General features: G+C 40.4%; 1 protein-coding gene and 1 pseudogene across 1 annotated transcript in view; one reads left to right on the top strand and one right to left on the bottom strand.

Moving 5' to 3' along the window:
• LOC116667318 overlaps positions 1-20,589 on the top strand; it is a 434,058-nt pseudogene that overhangs the window by 114,096 nt on the left and 299,373 nt on the right.
• LOC106730685 (translation initiation factor IF-2-like) overlaps positions 16,812-20,589 on the bottom strand; it is a 32,407-nt gene continuing 28,629 nt past the window's right edge. Inside the window, exon 3 of the mRNA XM_032492021.1 lies at positions 16,812-17,100. The gene's annotated coding sequence lies outside the window, so the exon portion shown is untranslated. The remainder of the gene's footprint in view (positions 17,101-20,589) is intronic.

Raw genomic sequence — 20,589 nt, 5'->3', positions numbered from 1 at the left:
CCAGGAAAAGGAAGCATGCTTTAGGGAATTTTCCCCGGCAGTCCTCCACTCTGATGCAAATGTAGAAAAGATAGAACACACACACTTTTTGCTTGTAGTTTAAATCTACACAATACTGTGAAAGCTAATTTATCAACGCTTCATTCATTCAGTCAAGATTTTTTATGTGCTTATTATATATCAAGTGCTATTGAACTGATGGAACAAAGATTTAAAAATTCTCTCTCGATAAATATAAAAGTAATTGGCTTAGGGATTCACAGGTAGACTCTGGTAAGGAGAGATAGGCATGTAGTGATTCAATTTGAGAAAATGTTAGAGGTGCTGTGACAGGAATGTGCACAGGGTCCAGAAATGACACCAAGGAGTAAGTGGCCCATTCTGTGGGTAGGAAGGTAAGTTCGGGAGCTACCTGCAAGATGGAGTGAGATTTGTGTTGCCTTGAAAAGGAGTTGAACCTTCCTGTCTTTGAAAAAAAATACAATTATTCTCTTGGGAATCTAGCCTGAGGAAGCAGTCTTAAATAAAGAGAAAGAATTAAGCAAAAAGCAAAGCAAGCAAACAAACAAAAACCTTTTTGAGTGAATCAACTCTGAAAATATTCTACATACTGCAGCGCTCCTACAGCAACCCCAAATTAGTCACCAGTATTGGATCACTCTTGAACTAGTGCCAGTTCTTCATCAGCATTTTGGAGATAATAATGCCTGTTCTAAGAATTATAATGAGAATTAGGAATAGAAATAGGAATAATTCTTAGCACACTCTGTAAAAATCACTGGGGTGATGATGATGGTGATGAAAGTCTGTGTTTAAATCTTTGCACCGGTGCAGAAAAAAGTGTGACTCCAATACTCCATCCACAGACAAGAGTTCATACACAGGGAATTGCAGGAGCCCAGAAATCTGGAACTGGCAGATGCCCTAGAGACCAGCTTTGCTTTCACATTTTATTGTGGAAGAACCTGAGACACATGGATGTTAAATGATTTGCCAGAGAAGTCGGCCTGAAGCCTCAGAACATTACATGTGAGATGCTGAAAAATACATTTACACGCCTGGAGACCAGAGGCGCTGGTGAATTGGCGAGCCCTTCACTTTTCCTAAGTTATTTAAATAATATGTCAGCAAAGGCCTGCTTAGGAGTCAGACACAGTGTGCTCCAGGAGTCTCTTCTCTTCTCCTGAAATCAGTTATTAGCCCAATCAGTCCTAACACTCACTGTTCTAGGAGCTGAAATCAGAATAACCAGAACTCACGTCTTGGGGCACAAATACTGCCTGGATCAAAGTGAAGTTTTCCTCCCTTGAAACATTGCATCTGTGCGTTGGGCCATTTCCTACCGTGTGTCTGTAAGGTACCACGCACCGCAGTTGGTGAGGGGCTAAGTCTGGCGGTGTACTAGGACTTGCAGAAAGAAGAACGATGTGAATCCTACTATCACCTTTTCTTTTCCCATATCTGACAAAGGAGGGAATTCATTTCAGTCAATATTAATTCAGGGTCTGTGTAACTCCTGGGCTTGGCCGCGGTCTCATCATCATAGTGCCGCGGTCAAACGTAGGAAGCAGTTAATGGGCGTGGGTCCATCGCACGCATCCTTTCTGCCCTTTCTCTGCCTTATGTCCCCTTCGAGAGAGATTCTGCTTCCCCTATCAGTGCCTCTTTTCTCCAATAAGCTACAAATATCTGAGTCCACACTCTTTGAACTTCAACCTCTTCAACTCTAAATATGGGATATTAATATCTTTATTTGTGCTTTGCTGGGATAATTTAATCTAAATAGTAAAAGCTCTTAAACAAAAATTCTATGTGTGTGTGTGTGTGTGTGTGTGTGTGTGTGTGTGTGTGTGTGTGTGTAATAAATACTATTTACCTTCCTGTCCTTCTTCCCTGCCTCCTTCCTCCCTCCCTTTATTTTCTCCATTATTCCCCCTCCTTCCTCCCTCTCTCAGCCTTTCTTTCCTCCACCTTCATGCTGCCCAAAATACATTGATCCTACGCCCCAGCAGCCTACAACAACCATGGAGCATACATGCCACAGCCCCTACTCTTTGGGGCCTACCTCTTCCATGTTGTGAACTAGAAGAGAAGCATCCATTTAGAATTTTGGACCAAGATCCTTCCAACTCTAAAGCCCCACAATTCTTCTCATGGCACCAAGCCATCCAGCGTTTGTGGTAGGCGTGCCTCTAGGGACAGCTTGATTATAAACATGTTTGCTTTGGGACTTGGGCTTTATAAAGCTTCTGATAAAAATCACTCATTCCTCTTTTTAAAGAGAGAATTAGAGAGCTGCCTAGGTTGAGAAGAACACAAGTTTTCCCCTGATGACTTTTCACAGTGCTCTGAATGCAAGAAACCAAGATTGACTTACATTTCTTCATTTTCTAAAGAGAAATATGAATGTCTTACGTCCTCTTTTTACTTACAGTAAAAAGATAGATGTCTTGAGGACTAACCTGGAAGTTTGGTGTATTTGTACCAGATTTTCCATTATTTCAAATTCCCAGTAAACTACACAATATTGTGCTGTGGCATTTAGCTTTTCACTCTTCTCTTCCTCCTAAGATTTGGAGACCTAGAGATACAAAATGAAATGAGCCAAAAGGGGAGAATTTCCTAGGAATATTTTTGAATTAGGAAATTACTGATCTGAGTTAATACTATGTTTCTTTGCCCCCACTTCAGGGAAGGAACGTAGACTCAGATGTATCACGACAGCAAAAGAAGTATCACAAGCGTAAGAAATGAAAGAGGGGCAGGGAGAGACAGGAAGGAGAGGGAGGCGAGAGACAGATGAGTAAAAACAGACTCTCTCCTAATCTCACAGGCGTAAAAGTCCTGAGTCATCAATCCAAGCTCCATTTCAGGAAGATTTTAAAACTCACAGTAACTGTTACGTACCTGTCCTCACACTGGGTGGCTGCCTAGTTTACTGTCGGAATGAGAGCTTGGGGTTAGGGTGCGGGTTAGGCTGTTGCTATTTAGATGGCACACCCAACACAGAGGACGGAAAGGACAGCAAGCAAACAGCACTGGATCACAGAGAGGAGAAAGCGGGGAGGGGGCTGCCGAGGACAACCCACCAGCGCTAGGTTTCTCTGGGGGCTCCTTGGTTACTTAACCTACTCAGCTCCCAGAATGAGCTACAGGGGTCCTTTCTGAAGGAAGTCAGTCTCAGGTTCTTGCCCAAGCATCCCTATGGTCAAAATCACCATCCAGATGGAAGTAGAAGCAGAGCATGGCATAGACATGCAATGGATTACTGCTCATCCTCAGGAAGGAAGGAAGCTCCGACCCATGCTATAGCAGTGATGAACCTTGAGGAATGTCACATTGTGGGACATAAGGACAAATATTGTGGGATTCCACTTACATGAGGTGCCTAGAGTAGTCAAATTGGTAGAGGGAAAGTAGAATGGTGTTTGCCAGTGGCTGGTGGGAGGAAGCAATGGGGAGTTAATGTTTGCTGGGTACAGAGGCTCAGTCTGGGAAGATGAAGCAGTTCTGAAGGTGGATGGTGGTAATGGCTGCAGAACAATGTGAACTGTACCCTTAAAAGTTGTAAAAATAGTAAATTTCATTATATGTGTTTTACCATCACCACCACCACCGACGACAACAACAAAAACAATAATAATTAATTAATAAATTACTGTGCAGGCCAGAAAGAGCAGCGATGGAGAAAGTTGCTTTGTAGAAAATGAGCTGCCTCTAGATAAACTAACAAAGAGGAATGGAGAGAAAGGGAGTCATTTTTACCGCACAAGTTTCCTGCTGTCTCAGACATGATGTTAATGTTATCTTATTCAGCAAAAACACTGTAGGGTGCAAATATCATCAGGAAACCAAGGCTCAGAGGTTACGAGCTTGCCTCTTCTTACAGTGTGGGAGTGGCTCGGGTAAGGAATTTGATGCCAAGTCTGTCTGTGACAAAGCCCACATTCTCTCCTATGTTGAACTTTCTTTAAAGGGCTAGTTTTCAGTGAGTTTGAAATACTGAAGATAACTCCATACTTAGGAACATACAAGAAAATGCAAACATTGCTCGGATTGTGAGAAGAGAAAGCAGGAAGAAACGGTCTCTAACAAAACAAGAGAAATGGAGAATTCTGTGGCAGGATAAGAAAGTTCCCATTAACTTCCAGAGATCATTTTGGCTTTCTTACCTCCTTTGACTTCTGAATTTGAAAGCTCAATAATAGATATGCCTACTTTAGTCTTAAACTAGAAAAGGTGCAACAGGAGACTAAGCCAGCCTTTCCTGGATGTTTTAATTGTAATGGAGAGTTTGGCATTAGTTTTGATTTTTAAGAGAAAAGAGGACCAATCCAAATCAAAGGCAGCATAGCTCAGAACTGAATTAAAACCTTAGGGGTAAGGGCATCATCTTAATACTATCAGCTTTCTTTCTGATTGTCTTCACGCAATGAGCAAAATGTTCTGTTGTAGAAGGAGCACTGGCACGGGAATCATAGGAAGGCTCGATCTGTCATTAACTGATTTCCACTGTGTCACTCTGAACTCCTCTCAACCTCCATGAGCCTCAGTTTCCTAACGTACATATAGGGATAATAATGCCTAACTTACATGGTTACTGAACAGGTGAATCACATTATTCCTAACACAGCTGGATATACATTAGAGTGCCTGGAACCCAGTTTGATTTAATATGAAATGGTTGCTAATTCACCATGAAAAAAAGAATTTTTTTTTTTAAGTAACTGATCTCCTGTGTGAGAACAAGGGTAGGTAAGTTCAGACCTATCTAGATCTCAAATAAAGTTACTGGTAAGGAAGGGAAATGTTTAATAATAAAAAAAAATTAAACCTTTCCATGCTTTGATGGAAAAGGTAACTGGAATCATATTAAGACCTAATGGAACCATATGATCCAGCAATCCAACTCCTGCATGTATAACCAGAGGGAACTCTAATTCAAAAGGATACGTGAACCCCAGTGTTCATAGCAGCACTATATACAATAGCCAAGACATGGAAACAATCTAAATGTCTATTGACAGATAACTGGATAAAGAAGTTGTGGTATATTTATACAATGGAATACTACTCAGCCATAAAAAGAATAAAATAATTCCATTTGCAGCAACATGGATGGACCAAGAGATCATCATTCTAAGTGAAGTAAACCAGAAAGAGATAGAAAAATACCATATGATTATCATTCATATGTGGAATCTTAAAAAAAGAAAAAGAAAAAAAAGACATCTATGAAACAGAAACCGACTTGCAGACATAGTAAACAATCTTATGGTTACCAGGGAAAGGGGTGGGAAAGGATAAATTTGGGAGTTTGAGATTCACAATGTTAGCCACTTTATATAAAAATAGATTAAAAAAAAGTTTTTCTTCTGTATAGCACAGAGAAGTTTGTTCAATATCTTGTAGTAACCTTTAGTGAATAAAATATGAAAACGTATATATGTATGTATATGCGTGACTGGGACATTGTGCTGTACACCAGAGATTGACACATTGTAACTGACTGTACTTCAATTTTTAAAAAAAGAAGACCAAGTGGAGATCCAATGAACAAAAGAACATGGTGCCCTGCTGTCATATCACACTTTAGGCTGGGTGTTAAAAAACACAACAAAATGAACAAACAAAAAAACTCCCTATCTTAACTCTTCAGGAAAATTTATGGGTCTTAACTAATCATATTCATAGAAGAAATACTTTATAGAGCCAGTTTTTCTTTGACTAGCATCTTGTAGGTATAACAAAAGAAATATTTCATTTAACTGAAGCCAAGCGGGTAGCTGGGCAGATTCGGAACACATCTGCTGAAAGTGAGATTAATAATTAAAATGTAAAGCCACCATTTTTAAGCTACAATTATTGGCTTCAGTGGAGTGAACATTCTCTGTAGTAACTGGCCTTTACAGTCTCTCATTCATTACTTTTTAGTAAATGAGAGTATTTTAAAAAACTAGCTTTGAACCCCTGGTCAGAGATGGTCCATTGGTGTCACTTGGCTGGAGTGAATTGGAGAATGAAAAAGTTGATGCATTTTTTTTTTCTGTTAAAATGTTCTGTATCCATATTCCTAATTTGTCCATAGCCATTAAGATCAGTGGAATTGCAGATTTCATCCAATACTGACAGGCCTGTCTCCCAGATCACTAAGTATCCATCCTACTTCTTGGAGTGGGAATTATGGCTGGGTAGGAGAATCACACCAAGCCTGCAGAGACATGAGAGAATGGATTTCTAGTTTCATAAATGCATAGCTGTTCGCATACTTACAATCATGGAAATCATTAGCTGTTTACTGGCAATATGTTTTGCCTTTGCTGCTACAGGGTATCGTAATTGCAAGGCAAAGCCAGCTTGCCAGCATTTTTAAGAAAGAAAAGGTTTCTTATGAAAGTTTATGACACAGTGGACCTCCTGTGTTAGATAGTGCATTAACATTCTTAAAAGACACAAGAGCAGAGTAATTTATTTTTTCTCCTTCATCAAAGAACATGTAGCATTTATGTTTTATTTTGCTGGTTTTTTTTTTTTTTTTTAGATTCCACATATGAGCGATCTCATATGCCAGTTATAGAGGATGAATACAGATGTGCAAATGTGCTTCACCATGTATGATGGTGAAATTGTGGCTCATTTGTTTATTGATACCATCACTTAAGATCAGCTGGAAATTTGGTGACAGGACCACCTATTTTTTATGAAAATATCTTAGTACCTTTCAGTTTTGGCTTCTTATTTCTTAGGAGTCATGGGGAGGGAAGAAAGCAAGCAAGCGGTCAAAACACTCACTATGTTTTTTCTGACGTCAAATTTTAATATGTCAAAACGGTCCTGATAAAATCAGCTCCTCTCTTCCCCCTCGCTCCCTGACTGCTTCATGCACAGAGGTTGATGGTAACAGTTCAGGACCTGAGTTGAGTGTGACATCTTAATTTGATCATTAAGTCATTTGGTATTACCTAACTGCCAAAATTCCAGTGATAATTTGGCATATGTTAAAAAGCCACTAGAAAAGGAAATAACTTCACCTACTTCTTACCCTCCCCTTTTGCTTAACTGGCTACTCAACTAGTGGTTTTCTCATCTGTGACATTCTAAGACCCAAGGCCACCCCTTAACCCCACCTCTCTGGGAACTCTCATTCCCTTTTCTAGTTTATTTCCTGATTTAAGCAGATTTCAGTGAATCCCATTTTAGACTGTGAAAGAGTTTGTGCTTTTCACTTGATGCCAAATGATAAAACTTAATGTTACCAGCTTTTTTAAATGTCAGCTGCTCATTCCTTATTGTAGTTTGATATTGTTATTCAACTACTGTAAATAAATGCTAATTAACAAAATGTCAATTGACTTTCCAAGCAGCTGCAGATGGCTTTTACTTTTCAAAACACAGTTTCATCATTATCAGCAACAGATGAAGAACCACCATATCTGACAACACAGTGATCCACTATAGTTCCAACATATGCATTTTAAATTAGGTTCAATACAGTGTCTACTGAATGATATATTTTAATTGATTTAATAATGTCTAATGGGTTTGTAATAAATGGGCCTCAATGGATGGAGTCTAAATACAGTTAAAAGATTTTTTTTTTTAAAGAATCACAAAAGAGAAGAATAGCAATGTTCACATGAACAGATCTACATAGGAATGTCTCCTATTTTCCTTATTTTGAAGCATTTTGTAACAAAAGTGTAGGCTCAGAAAGCAAAAGACCAGGAAATTATTGGGGCTGAATAATGTTTGCAAGAGAAATAAGGAAACTCCATCTCTAAACAACAGGAGAATTTCACTGAATTAGAGACATTCAGAAATTAGTAGAGATTAACCAGAAGCCTAAAAACTCAAATTAGGGAAGTATGTCTTCCCAGACATTGGACCAGAAGACCACACTTCAGGCAGCATGTGACACACACATTCTTTTACTTGAAGGTTTGGACATATTCATACATACAAACTAGGTAGACTTAGCCCTAAAGTAATTAAACTATAAGACATCTAACTGGTATTGGAAGAAGATTCTAATGTATCCGAGAAGATATCTAGAGTCTAATTTTCTTGTGCCTGACAAGTGATGAAAGCAGAGAGACAAGTGCGTGTTTCTGTTATAGGAAGCTTATCCTACTTCCGGCGATAACGGAGTCTCTCACAGCAGATCGAGCCTCCTGCTGAAACACCTAGAGAATCCACATAAAACACAAAATACACATTTTTATAAGCTATTAAAGAGCAGCCAAGATACCCAGGACTTGAATGGTTAAGATCACAGGAGAAGAGAAACTCATGTAAGTTGAATATTCTCTGTGCCACATTCAGGGTACCTGCCAAATTTTGGCATAGGAGGAAAGGCTGAGCACTGGGCAGAAGGTAGATTCTAAGAGGCAAGAATCCATCAGAGCTTTCAGTATCTCACACATATAGGGAGACAAAAATTGGAGTTCAGGACTGCCTGGGAAGACAGGACCTGAGGCTAAGACCTCTGAGATGAGAAGTGTAGAGGATACTCTGGGTTTCACCTAAAGGCACTTTCTAAATTCTTAAGGTGTACAGGCAAGAAGCTAAAAAGTCAAGCAGAAGGCAGGTTAAAAGCAAAAAAAAAAAAAAGGAGTTTAGGGCAGTCTCAGAAGGGTGACGTGGTAAAAAATGGAGCTCAGGGTCTGCTCAGAAGGACTTTGGAACCAAGCTCATTTCCCTGATGTGCAGCAAGCTGAAATGCTGAGATGCTGAGGTTTGCTGCAGAGAAGCAACATGGATGTCCCTGGAGAATGTCATTCTAAGTGAAGTAAGCCAGAAAGAGAAGATACCATATGATATCACTTATATGTAGAATCTAAAAAAAAAGCAAAGGCAAATGAATTTATTTACAAAACAGAAACAGACCCACAGACAGAAAACAAACTTATGGTTATTACTGGGGGAAGGGGGTGGGAAGGGAGGAAGGGATAAATTGGGAGTTTGAGATTTGCAGATACTAATTTTATATATATATAAATGATAAACAACAGGTTTATACTGCATAGCACAGGGAACTATATTCAATATCTTGCAGTAACTTATGGTGAAAAACAATATGAACATGAATGTATGTATATTCATGTATGACTGAAGCATTATGTTGTACACTAGAAATTGACACATTGTAAACTGACTAAACTGCAACACAATATATATTTTAAAAAAAGGTTTATTCATGAGGCAGCCAAGTGAGAAGATGAGATGGGAGAACAAATCTCAAATCTGCCTCCCCAAAGGTGAAGGGATATTTACAGGATAAAGAAGCAGGATGGTGTGAGGCATGGTGGGGAAAGGTGACTGGAGGTAACAAAAAGGTGATGTCATCCTTGTTCTGTGCAGGGGCACCTAAGGTACATGCTTCTTCATGGGATGCGTGTTCAGGAAATGGTGGTGTTAGCATGTTCTGAGGGTGGAGTTTTTGACCCTCTGATGCCAACAGATCATGGATTGGACACTTGGTGCATAACCCAGTTGGTGGGTCAGTGGTCCCAATTAATCTTAACTAGCTGGGGCTCAAACTTGAAAATGGCTGACTCCAATTTCCTGAAAAACAACTTGGGCAAACATTGTTTAGGCTGCATGATGCTTGAAGGACATGTGAGTTTCTGTAAAGACAAAGTGAGCTTGATTATTGAGGTAGGTTACAGTTTACTGTTTTATTAAGCAAGTTATAGTTTAATGGACCTAACCGATGACTGTCCTCAGTTTCACTAGTAAGTACCCTAGGCTCTCAGTTGATCTGCCAGAGGTATTAAAGCCTTACAGAGATTACAAGTTGTTGGAATCAGCCCAGTCTCTTGTTTACTGTACCTGTTTGTCAGAGGATGGGATAAATTTCCTTGGAAGAAAGATAATATAATCCTGAACATCTACAATTTTTCATAAATAACATTACACATTCAGTAAAATAGTACAAGATATGCCAGGAAACAGCATTCTAAACAAAAACTGACAATAGAAACAGATCCATAGTTAAGCTAGATGCTAGGATTAAGAGACATGGATTTTTAAAAATCCTGATTAATATATTCAAGAAAAATCAATTTTAAAAAGGGATTTTCACCAGAGAAGTAAAGTCTATAAAAGCATCAAATGAAATTTCTACAACTGAAGAATGTAACAACTGAAATTAGGATCTAAATAGAAGGTTTAATCACATACTGGACATAACAAAAAGGAGGATTTGTTAACTGATTAAGTCAGTTAAAATATTCAAATTGAAGGACAGAGAGCAGAAAGTTGAAGAATGCAGAAAAGTCACGTAAGAGATACATGCATATGGAGAAAAGGTCCAACACATATGTAGTTGGAATCAGAGAAGAAATGGAGGGAGATAATAGTGCAGAAACAGTATTTGAAAAAACAGTAGCTGAGATTATTCCCCCCTCAAACTGGTGAAAGATATCAAAGAAGTACTACAAACCCCAAGCTGGGTAAGTACAAAAGAAGCCACGATTAGGCTCATGGTTGTACATTTCTGCAAGCCAAAATCTTAAGAGCATCCAGAGAAAACTGACACCTTTAAAGAAGCATCAATGATAGCTATTTTCTCAAAAGAGAACTAAAAACCAGAAGACAATGCAATGATGTCTCCAAAATGCAAGAGAAAAAAAAAATATCAACCTGAAATTGATTATCAGGTGACAGTATTTTTCAAATGTGAAGGTGAAATAAACAGTTTTCTAGACAAATAAAAACAGAGAAACTCATTACCAGAAGACACATACTAAGATAAATGCTAAAAGGAATTCTCTGGACAGGAGGAAAGTTACTACAGAAATCCAAAAAGGAATAAAGAACAAGAGAAAGAGTAGGTGGTAAGTACAATGCTATCTGATAGTTTTGCAGGGCTTAAAATATACAGAGAATTACAGTTTATGAAAACTGTAACACAAAATTAGGGTGGAGTGTCATTTAGATTATCATTTATTATTTGAAGACAAAAAACATCAATCACATTGAATTGGTCAAGTCTTTGTGATCCCTCTGAAGGTATCTGGGCAGAGTTCAGTCCCAGTGAAGTTAGGTACAAAAGGGGCCAGGGGACCTTGGGAGCATCAGGCTAAGGGCAGTGTCCAGGGCTGAGGGAGAACAGGATTACACGGCCCGCTCTGAGCAGCGGGACTACCCGTGCCACCAACACTCTCATGTGTAGACTTTTAAATACTTTTACATGAAGAAATACTTTTATTAATACTCTTTCATTATTTTTCCCCCTCGAATCCCAACTCGATTTATGTTTGGTTATTAAACACAAGGGTCATTTGATGAATAGCAGGCTGTTCTTTTTTCATTTCATTATCTAGAAAAAAACTGAAACTAAAGTGTATTCCATTGAATTCCGTTGTGGCAGATCAAGTGAATTTGGTCACAAGACCAAAACTCCTAGATAGGACAGAAGGAACGTCCTGGTGGCCTGATGGGGACTTGTCATCAGGAGGCAGAATGAAGCTCCAAAACTGGATCGAAAATCATCAGTTTAAGGTGGGCAGGAAAAGATGGTAAGTTTTCCTCTCTCCCTTAGCAATATAAACACATATAATCACAAAGTTGGCCACATACTGAAAAGTTAGTGGGATGTTCAACTCCAAAGAAATAAACTTATCATTTTGGGGCCCTTGCTACTTGTGGGCTATTGGGCACCTCTTCTCCAAATATGGGGCTACCAATATCTGATTCTCTCTTATTGTAGGTCTAATCTGCTATTAAAATTTTCTATTAAGTTTTTAATTTTTGGTTGTTTGATTTTCCTTTTTTTAGATGTTCTATTATTTCTTTAAAGAAAAATTTACACTGCCATTTTTATGGTTTTCTGCTATCAATCCTGCTCGCTCTTTTCCTTTAAGAATAGTAAACACACTTGTTCTCTGAGCTGTCTCTGATACTTCTAACAGCTAAAGTGTTTGCAGATCTGTTCTTGTTGACATCCTGGTGCTCCAGTTAATTGTGTAGCTTATTTTCTTGCTGTCGTGCTAGGTCCTCCTGCTTGGGAAATCATTTACAGGAGTAATCTGAGGCCCAGAATAAAGTATATGTGCCTTCATCCAGATGTGACATATCTTTGCTTCTGAAAGATGTCTGGAGGAACTATCACCTTCAGCCAAGTTCAAGGCTAGAGGGCCTTTGATCCACGTGGGGATGTGAAATCTACCCGCTTATTTGCAGGAAGTCAGCTTCACTTCTGGCTCTCTTTTACCCCAGAGATTCAAGTATACAGTACTGGTGATTTCTTAAAGATTTTCTAGCTTGTACAGGCCCTAGGCTTTGATTTCAGCCCTGATCACCCCATGAATTACCAAAAGCAAAGTTCAGTTTTGCCAGGATCAGCAAATAGCGATCAGGGCAGAAGTTGCTTCTGAGCGTCTTAATATTTTCTCTCCTTTTAGGTCTGGTAGTTTCTTCCTACCTTGCTAGCTCTCAGGTGCTTTTAGGTAGATGCTTTTTGTATTATATTCAGCTTCTTCAGTTGTTTTCAGTAGGATACTTGGTATGGATAACCCACCCACTATCCCCAGAAACTGGAAGCCTGAGATAATAAATAATCTGCACTGTGATGATGTTAGCTCACAGAATTTGCAGTTCAAGTAGATAATATGTACTTTCTAAGCTGAAAATAGCTGTTAAATTATCAGTTATTATTATTGTTAGAAAGTAGAAGAAAGAAACCCAGGTATTGTGTGCTGGCTACCACCTCATATGGGGCTGTGTCATCCCCTCAGAATGGCTGTGGTTTTACAAGCTCCCATTCACTATTTAGCCAAAGAAGAAAATTTATTAGGGCTTTGCTAGGAAGCAGAGGTCAGCAAGCCATTACCTAAGAACCAAATCTGGTCTGTGGCTTGTTTTTATAAATAAAATTTTATTGGAACAAGGACACACATTCGTTTACGTATTGGGTATGGCTGCTTCTATGTTAAGGACAGAATTGAACAGTTTCAGCAGAACCAACATGGACCATAAAACATATGATATTCACTCTCTGGCTCCTTACAGAAGAAGTTTGCAGTCCCCTGATGTGAAGTATTATTCCACCCAGGTCTTGCCTGACAAGTTGATGTGCTGGGAGCAAGTCAATTATTTTCTGCAAAATTTTCATGTAATTTTAAATACTGGAAGCTTAGACTTGATATGATAGGCTCTTCAGTCACACTGAAAAATAATAAAAAGGAGACAGCAATAATGAGCGCAATAAAATATCTTCAAGTAGCAACACTGTAATTAAATCACTACTCTTATTTAGCTCAGAAAAATCTTTTCCTTATCCTCCACAGATATTAGCTCACTTAGTTTTTGCTTTTTTAGAGAATGTGTTTTCTACTTCATTTATAAAGTCAAGCTCTTCATTTTTTCATTAACCTCTGCTCCTCGGGGCTACATGAGGAGAGAAGGCTCAGAGAAAATGGAAATTCACAAGCAGCAAAGAAACGGGAATCCAGGCACCCATATTTGTGGGAGAGTGGCTTTGAGCAGACACACAGCCCTCTTCCTCTACGCTGGACTAGCAGGGTTTGTGGGGCAGGATGAGTCAGCAGGGGTTTCTGCCAAAGAGCAGGATACTTTCTGAGATGATTCCTGCTTCTCAGGAGTAATGATAGAGACCTTAGCACAACAATCAAAGAAAAAGAAACCAGAAGAGGAAGTAATGTTCAAAGCCCAGTACATTTCTTTTCTGTTCAGCACCAGCTCTAATGAACAGATCCCCTGTTTCTGTGCATGATGTCCATTAAGCTCCTGCTCTGGCTCCCAGACGTGCAAGGGCTTTCTATACAGTAAATGGTGGTGATGCCATTCATGCAATCATTGTTAAGACTGCATCAGTGTCTCTGCAGAATTTTGGTTCAATTGTGACTACCACGGAGTCTAGAAGATGACCAGATTGAAATGCACCTTTCTGAGATGAATCAGGAGTCATGAAAAAATGCACTGGTCCCGTGGTGAAAGTGTGCTGCTAAATTAAAAACAAGGAGCACAGTAATTTCCCCGACCCAGAGCCCTGTTGGACACATGACTTCCAAGATGTGGTGAGTATATAATAGGCATGGGATCCAGGAGTGAGGAATAAAGAAATAATGAAATCATTTCTTTATAGAGAATCAGCTGCCTTACATGCATGCCACTTTGCTTATTAAGCCATCTGAATTTCCCTGGGGATCTGGAGCTGGCTCTTTGCCTGCTGATGAGTCTGTAACTCTGTGATAATTAACTGTAATGACTTTGAGAAATGCCCCTCTAAATCACCACCCCATCCTGGGTTACCAAATGCCACCTGCACCTAGGTGGCTGGCTAACAGCACCCCCATTTTGTTCCATTTTTCATGTGGAATCTATTGTCCTCTGTCTTCACTGGAGAGCCAAGATGGCTCTAAGTTCCCTTCTGTGATGTGGTGTGGTAGGGAAGGAGAAGCTGCGGCCACAGAAGGCAGCTATGTGGGAAAAGCTAAGGGGCTCTCTTCTCTAAGACCAGGACACAAAACCCCACTCTGTTCCTGACCACCTGGGCTCACCATGTTTATTCTGTGAGAATGTGGGTGTTGACCAGACAGTCTGAGGACCCAGGAGTGTCAGAGAAGGGAGTTCCTATGTGGCCAGTTCCTGGTGGCCTGGTGCAAACTACATGAGGCTGCTGGTAATTTTCTGGGCACTCAGCATGCCCTGTGGTGCCCCTTGCACAGGCACATGGCCACGTGGCCAGGGAGCCAGGTGGACTCTGTTCTAGGCAAAGGCAGGAAAGGGATGAGAGAGTCTGGGTTTGCTTAGCCCCTTAGCCTTGCTGCTGGCCCTCTGTCTTCCAGGGCCAGATTTACCTTTCAGTGGTCCCCAAAGGGAGGGCACAGCCCAGCTGGGTCCCCTGGGAGCTGTAGATTTGCTGATTTGTACCTTTGTTGTGCATATTTTTATGTGGGCTGGGAAAACAGATGGCTCCATCCAAGTTGCTGAAAACCCAGCTGGTTACTGCTGCACCAGAATGACCTGGGTTTGGGGACCTGAGTTTTCCTTGCCAGAGCCTTGGGCAAGTCGGGAAATATGTCAGTCTTTGAGCTGGAGCACAGGTGGATGAGGTCTGAATTGCTGCATCCCTCTGTCCTGTGTGCTGTGGGGATTAAAGGAACAGCGACGCTCAGCACAGTACATCACACCCAGGCGCCCCTGCTCCCTTACATCCTTTTTTTTTTAAATTAGGCAGGATAAAAATTAATTCCAACCAACCAACCAACCAACAACAGAATCATCCTATGGTCTCTCCCACATTTTAAAGCCAAACACGCACCCCATACCTGCATTCTAGGTAATGATGAAATAGACCTTCATAAAAGAAATTCAGAAATCATTTCAACATTTATGGAGCACCTATGTTTCAGCTGGTGCTGAAAATACAACATTGAATAATGCAGGCCTTTTTGATCAGAGAGCTCCTAACCCACCTGGAAGAGATATGCATAAAAAGAAGATGTTTAAAAACAAGAAGATGTAGGAGCTATAATAGAGGCTGGTATAGAGTGGCATGGAGACATAAAGAGGAAAGAATTTCTTTTCCTTAATAGCAGGACCCAGCCCTGGAGCAGTGATGTTTGTGGGAAAGTAAGACTTTGTCTGGGTCAGAGGTAGGAAGGACTTTCCCCGCCTGCAGAGGACACTGAGGGCTGCTACGCAGTGTCCACTCCCCCGGCTCTCCCTTCCTAACCTCCATCTACTCAGGTGTCTACCTCTGCTCACATAATTCTGGGGATGTCAACCCCACCCCCAGCTCTAGGGGACGATCCCGGTGAGTCTAAGCTAATCACGGCAGTCTCATTTCTGCAAAAGTTAGATTTAGAAATGGGTACTTGACCAAAATATTCTGGCCAATGAGACAGCAAGTCTGCTGTGGAATACCTAGAGATCTCCTCTCCTTCCTTAGAAAACAACCCTTGAAGAGAGTTTCCCCTTTCCCCCACACATGTTGCCCCGTCTTCCCTAAGCAAAGGGAGGGTTTTCAGGAGGGAAGAGATACGGTTTGCCCGGGGTTAAGTTTAACCAGAGCAGGAAGCATCACGGGGAGATGGGGAGATGGCGGGAAATAACTGCTGGAGGGCTGTGGGTGCACCTGAGGCCCTGCTTCCCAAAGCAGGCATTGGGGCTGTTGTTCCAGTCCTGGCCGCGGCACGGCAACACCACAGCGCCTTGACTCGGGGCCACCTTGCGCTGGGGCGTAGGAAACGGTGCAGGCAGCTGAGGTGGAGCAGCTCTAGAAACGGAGGCAGCTCTTTCTAGCGAAGACTGTGCCGAAACAGCAGCCTCTGTAGAAAGCCTTAAAGCCGCACGCTTGCCTTTTCAGCCACTCATTATAATTACTCACCACTGACATGCTATGTGTGAGGTGCTAAGCACCAGGAGCAGGGCAAGTGCTCAGTACACATCAGCTACCGGCAGTACTGCAGGCAGCAAAAGATCCCTCCTGGGTAATCTATAAAAATAACCCCGGGGGATCTGTCTCCCCTTCTCCGCCAGGTGGGAAGTCAGTTTGCCCCGTTGCCTTGTTACGCTTGTAACGCTTACCTTCTTCCTCCGGTGTCTCACTGTGCTGCTGGGCCCCCGGACTGGTGGTGCTGGCAGGGCCCTGGCTGCAGGCTGCATGCAGCCTCGCTGGTCCAAATCCTCAAACTGAGGTTGCTGATCCCAGAAGCACAAACCCCTTGGCTCCGTGTCTGCGTCTCTCTGCTTTCAGTCAGACAGGAAACCAAGGCTGGGCAAACCTCCAGGGTTTCAGATAGGCCTTCTGTTCAGGTAAACTTCCAAGGATATTTCTGCTTGGGAACAGTAACAGCTCAGGTTGCTTCCTGGGTTTTGACGTGTGCCTCTGTGAGATACCACCAGGTTTAGAACTGATGTTGTACTCGGAGCGAAAATGCCCACACGTGACTTGAATTAAACAGCCCTTCATGGACGAGAGATGCAAGGCTAACTAATCTCAGGGTGTTAAGCTGACGTTTTCTGAGCGGCACCAAGCCATCTTCCCTGTGGGAGGTAGGTCTTCGGCCCATGTGCTTGTTTCTAACTGAGTTCAGCTTCATGTTGGATACAAAGCAGCTTCCTGGTGTCCTAGGGAAGCAGCACAGTAAGGTGGGAAAATCGGCTTTAGCCTCCTTCTGCCCTGAGTTCAAATCCCTGCTCCAGACCCTGGTAGGTGTGATGAAAGTATTGAATTTCTCTGATCCTATGACCTTCCTCATAGGATTATTGTGAGGATCAAATTAGCATGTGCTGAATGACCAGAATGTAATAAATTCTCCACAGATGGTGGATATTATTTCTAAGGCCCCAAGGAGAGGAGATTGCTATTGCACAAATTTATTTTATAAATCAAAAATAATGTTAATAAAAATAATGGCATTATTGGAAATAGGCTAGTTTGCTCAAGAGAAATGCTTTCAGACTTTCTCATTATACCTGATTCTTTCCACATCTTTCATACTGGTTACCCAGGCTTAAGAATGTCCTCTAGAAGCAATATATGGGGAAGAAGTTCTTTAAAATGCTACTAAAACTAACAACAGTGTTTTCCAGCTCAGTTTGGAAGAATGACTATAGCCCTGGGGGAAAGGAGTTCTTATTTTACCTTTCCAATCAATTCAGTTTTATCAAAAACATGGGGAAACAAACTAGCATTCAAAAACTAGATAACTACTTTGACAAAGAAAGAAATTCAGCATTTGTCCCCTTTGAAAACAGAGCAGGGGCCCTATCCTGACATGGAGATCTCTTTATTCAGGTTCAGCTTCATGAAAACGTGTGATGTTGAAGTATCTGTGAGGATTTGTTCAGCAAATGATATTTGAGCACCAACATTGAAGGGTTCAGTAATCACAGAAAAAGAGCCTGTGTCTTAGGTCAGATTTGAATCTGAGGGGCTCTAAAGTGAGGCATTTACAGCCAAGAATCTGAAATTCAAAATTCAAAATCGCTCAGTTCGGAGCAGCACTGCATCTCTGGGCCGGCTGTCCCCAGACCATGCCCTTGGGCCATCTCGCTCATTCTTCCACCTTTCTTTCCCTTATGAGAATTTGTCAATCTTACAATCATTTATCAATTGTCTGAGAAATGGCTCTCGTGATATAATTCATGGGACTCCAATTGGTAAGACCTGCTCCTAAAATAATATTTTTTCCCATTTTTATTTTATTTTTTTGCCTTCATTTTTGTTTATTGAGTTATAGTCAGTTTTAACGTTGTGCCAATTTCTGGTGTACAGCACAATTCTTGTCATACATGAATATACATATAATCATTTTCATATTCTTTTTAACTGTGAGCTACTACGAGATATTGACTATGTTTCCTGTGCTGTACAGTATAAACTTGTTTATCTATTTTATATATACCTGTCAATATCTGCAAATCTCCACCTCCCAGTTTATCCCTTCCCGCCCCACTCCCTCCAGCAACCACAAGTCTGTATTCTAGGTCTATGTGTCTGTTTCTGTTTTATATATAAGTTCATTTGTCTTCTTCTTTTTTTTTTTTAGATTCCGTATATGAGAGATATCATACAGTATTTTTCAGTGAAAATGAGGAGAAATTAATATCAAAAATCTAAAATAACCAATTAGAAACCAACCACTCTGCTTGATGAATACAAATAAATGTTGGTTTTTGCAAAAGGAAAGTATTGTTTTCTATTTGGAAATAAGTGAACCCTGTCAAGACAGTAAAAAATAAGTTAATTATGAATAAGACAAAGAAATACTTTACAAAAATGTATTATAAAAAGATAATGAACAACTACATACCTATATACTGGCCCTGTTAGGCTACATGAATAATTTTCTGGAAACAAAAGTTACAAAATTGAGTCTCAAGGGGAGGGGATAGCTCAAGTGATAGAACGCATATTCAGGATGCATGAGGTCCTGGGTTCAATCCCCAGTACCGCTTCTAAAAATAAAATCAAGTGAATAAACCTAATTATCTCCCCCCCATAAAAAAAATTCATGGATCCAAAATTGAATCTCAAAAGGACAGAAACTTCGGACAGACCACTTTCTTAAAAGAAATGGAGAAGCTGGTCACACATCCACCTCGGGTGGCCTGAGGAGCTGATGCCTTTGAGTTGTTGGAAAGCTTGGCAACTATTTTACAAAGGTAGCTTCTCCCCACCCCAGCATCCACCAGCTTCCTCAGGATGAAACTGGGGCTTAAGTTTAAAACACACAAGTAAACATTCCTATAGACACAGAGCTTATTTGTTTTATATGTAGTACTTTGTGTCTCTTAATCCTTTACCCCTTCTTGTTCCTTCTTCCTTCCCTCTCACCACCAGTAACAACTAGTTTGTTTCTCTATACCTGTGAGGCTGTTTTGGTTTTATTATATACGTTCACTTGTTTTATATTTCAGATTCCACATATAAGTGATAACATCCAGTATTTGTCTTCTCTGTCTGACCTATTCCTCTAAGCACAATATCCTCCAGATAATTCCATGTCATTTCAAATGGGAAAAATGTCATTCTTTTTTATGACTGAGTAGTAGTCCATCCTATATGTATAAATGCAAATAAAATAAATTATATATTATTTATTTATTTATTTATTTATTATTATTCATTCATTGATTCATTCATCTATTGTTGGACACTTAGATTGCTTCCATTTTTTTGGCTATTGTAAATAATTCTGTTATATATATTGAGGTGCAAGTATCTTTTTGAATTGGAGTTTTTCTTTTCTTCAAACATATATCCAGGTGTGGAATTTCTGGATCATATGAGTTTTATATTTAGGCTTTGAGGAAGCTCCATGTTTTTCCCAAAATGGCTGCAAAAATCTACATTCCCACCAATGCTGTACAAGGTTTCCCTTTCCTCCACTTCCTCGTGAACATCTGTTACTTGTGACCTTTGTGATGATGGCCGTTCTGGCAAGTGTGAGATGATATCTTATCGAGGTTTTGATGTGCATTTCTCAGATGATTAATGATGCTGAGCATCTTTCTTGTGCCTGTGGACTATCTGTATGTCATCTTTGGAAAAATGGCTATTTAGTGTTTGTACCCATTTTTTAACGAGACGTTGTGTGCTATTGAGTTGTGTCAGTTTTTGTATATTTTGGATATTACCCCTAATCAGATCTGAACTGCAGATATTTTCTCCCATTTCATACCTCAGCTTTTCAGTGTGTGCATGGTTTCCTTGGCTGTGCAGAAGCTTTTCAACAAGATGTAGCCTCAGTTGTTAATTTTTACTTTTATTTCTTCTATTTTTTGTAGTCAGAGCCAACGAATTAAAAACCAAATCTGATGTTAAGGAGCTCACTACCTATTCTTTCTTGGTGTTACATGGTCTCAGGTCTTCTATTCAAGGCTTTAATCCATTCTGACTTCTGTTTTTGGATGATGTAAGAGAGCAGTCCAGTGGGATTCTTTTGCATGTAACTGCCCAGTTGTCCACACGCTATTTATCGTAGAGACTGTCCTTTCCCCGACTCTGCATTTTAGGCTACTTTGCTGTAAATTTCTTGACCATACATGTGTGGATTTACTTCTGGGCTCTGTAGTCTATTCCATCGGTCCAAGTGCCTGTTTTTATGCCAG

The sequence above is a fragment of the Camelus ferus genome, chromosome 11, assembly GCF_009834535.1.
Source record: "Camelus ferus isolate YT-003-E chromosome 11, BCGSAC_Cfer_1.0, whole genome shotgun sequence".
In the NCBI taxonomy this organism is placed as follows: Eukaryota; Metazoa; Chordata; class Mammalia; order Artiodactyla; family Camelidae; genus Camelus; species Camelus ferus.
The sequence above is the reverse complement of the archived record's forward strand: the minus strand, read 5'-3'. Positions and strand labels throughout refer to the sequence as shown.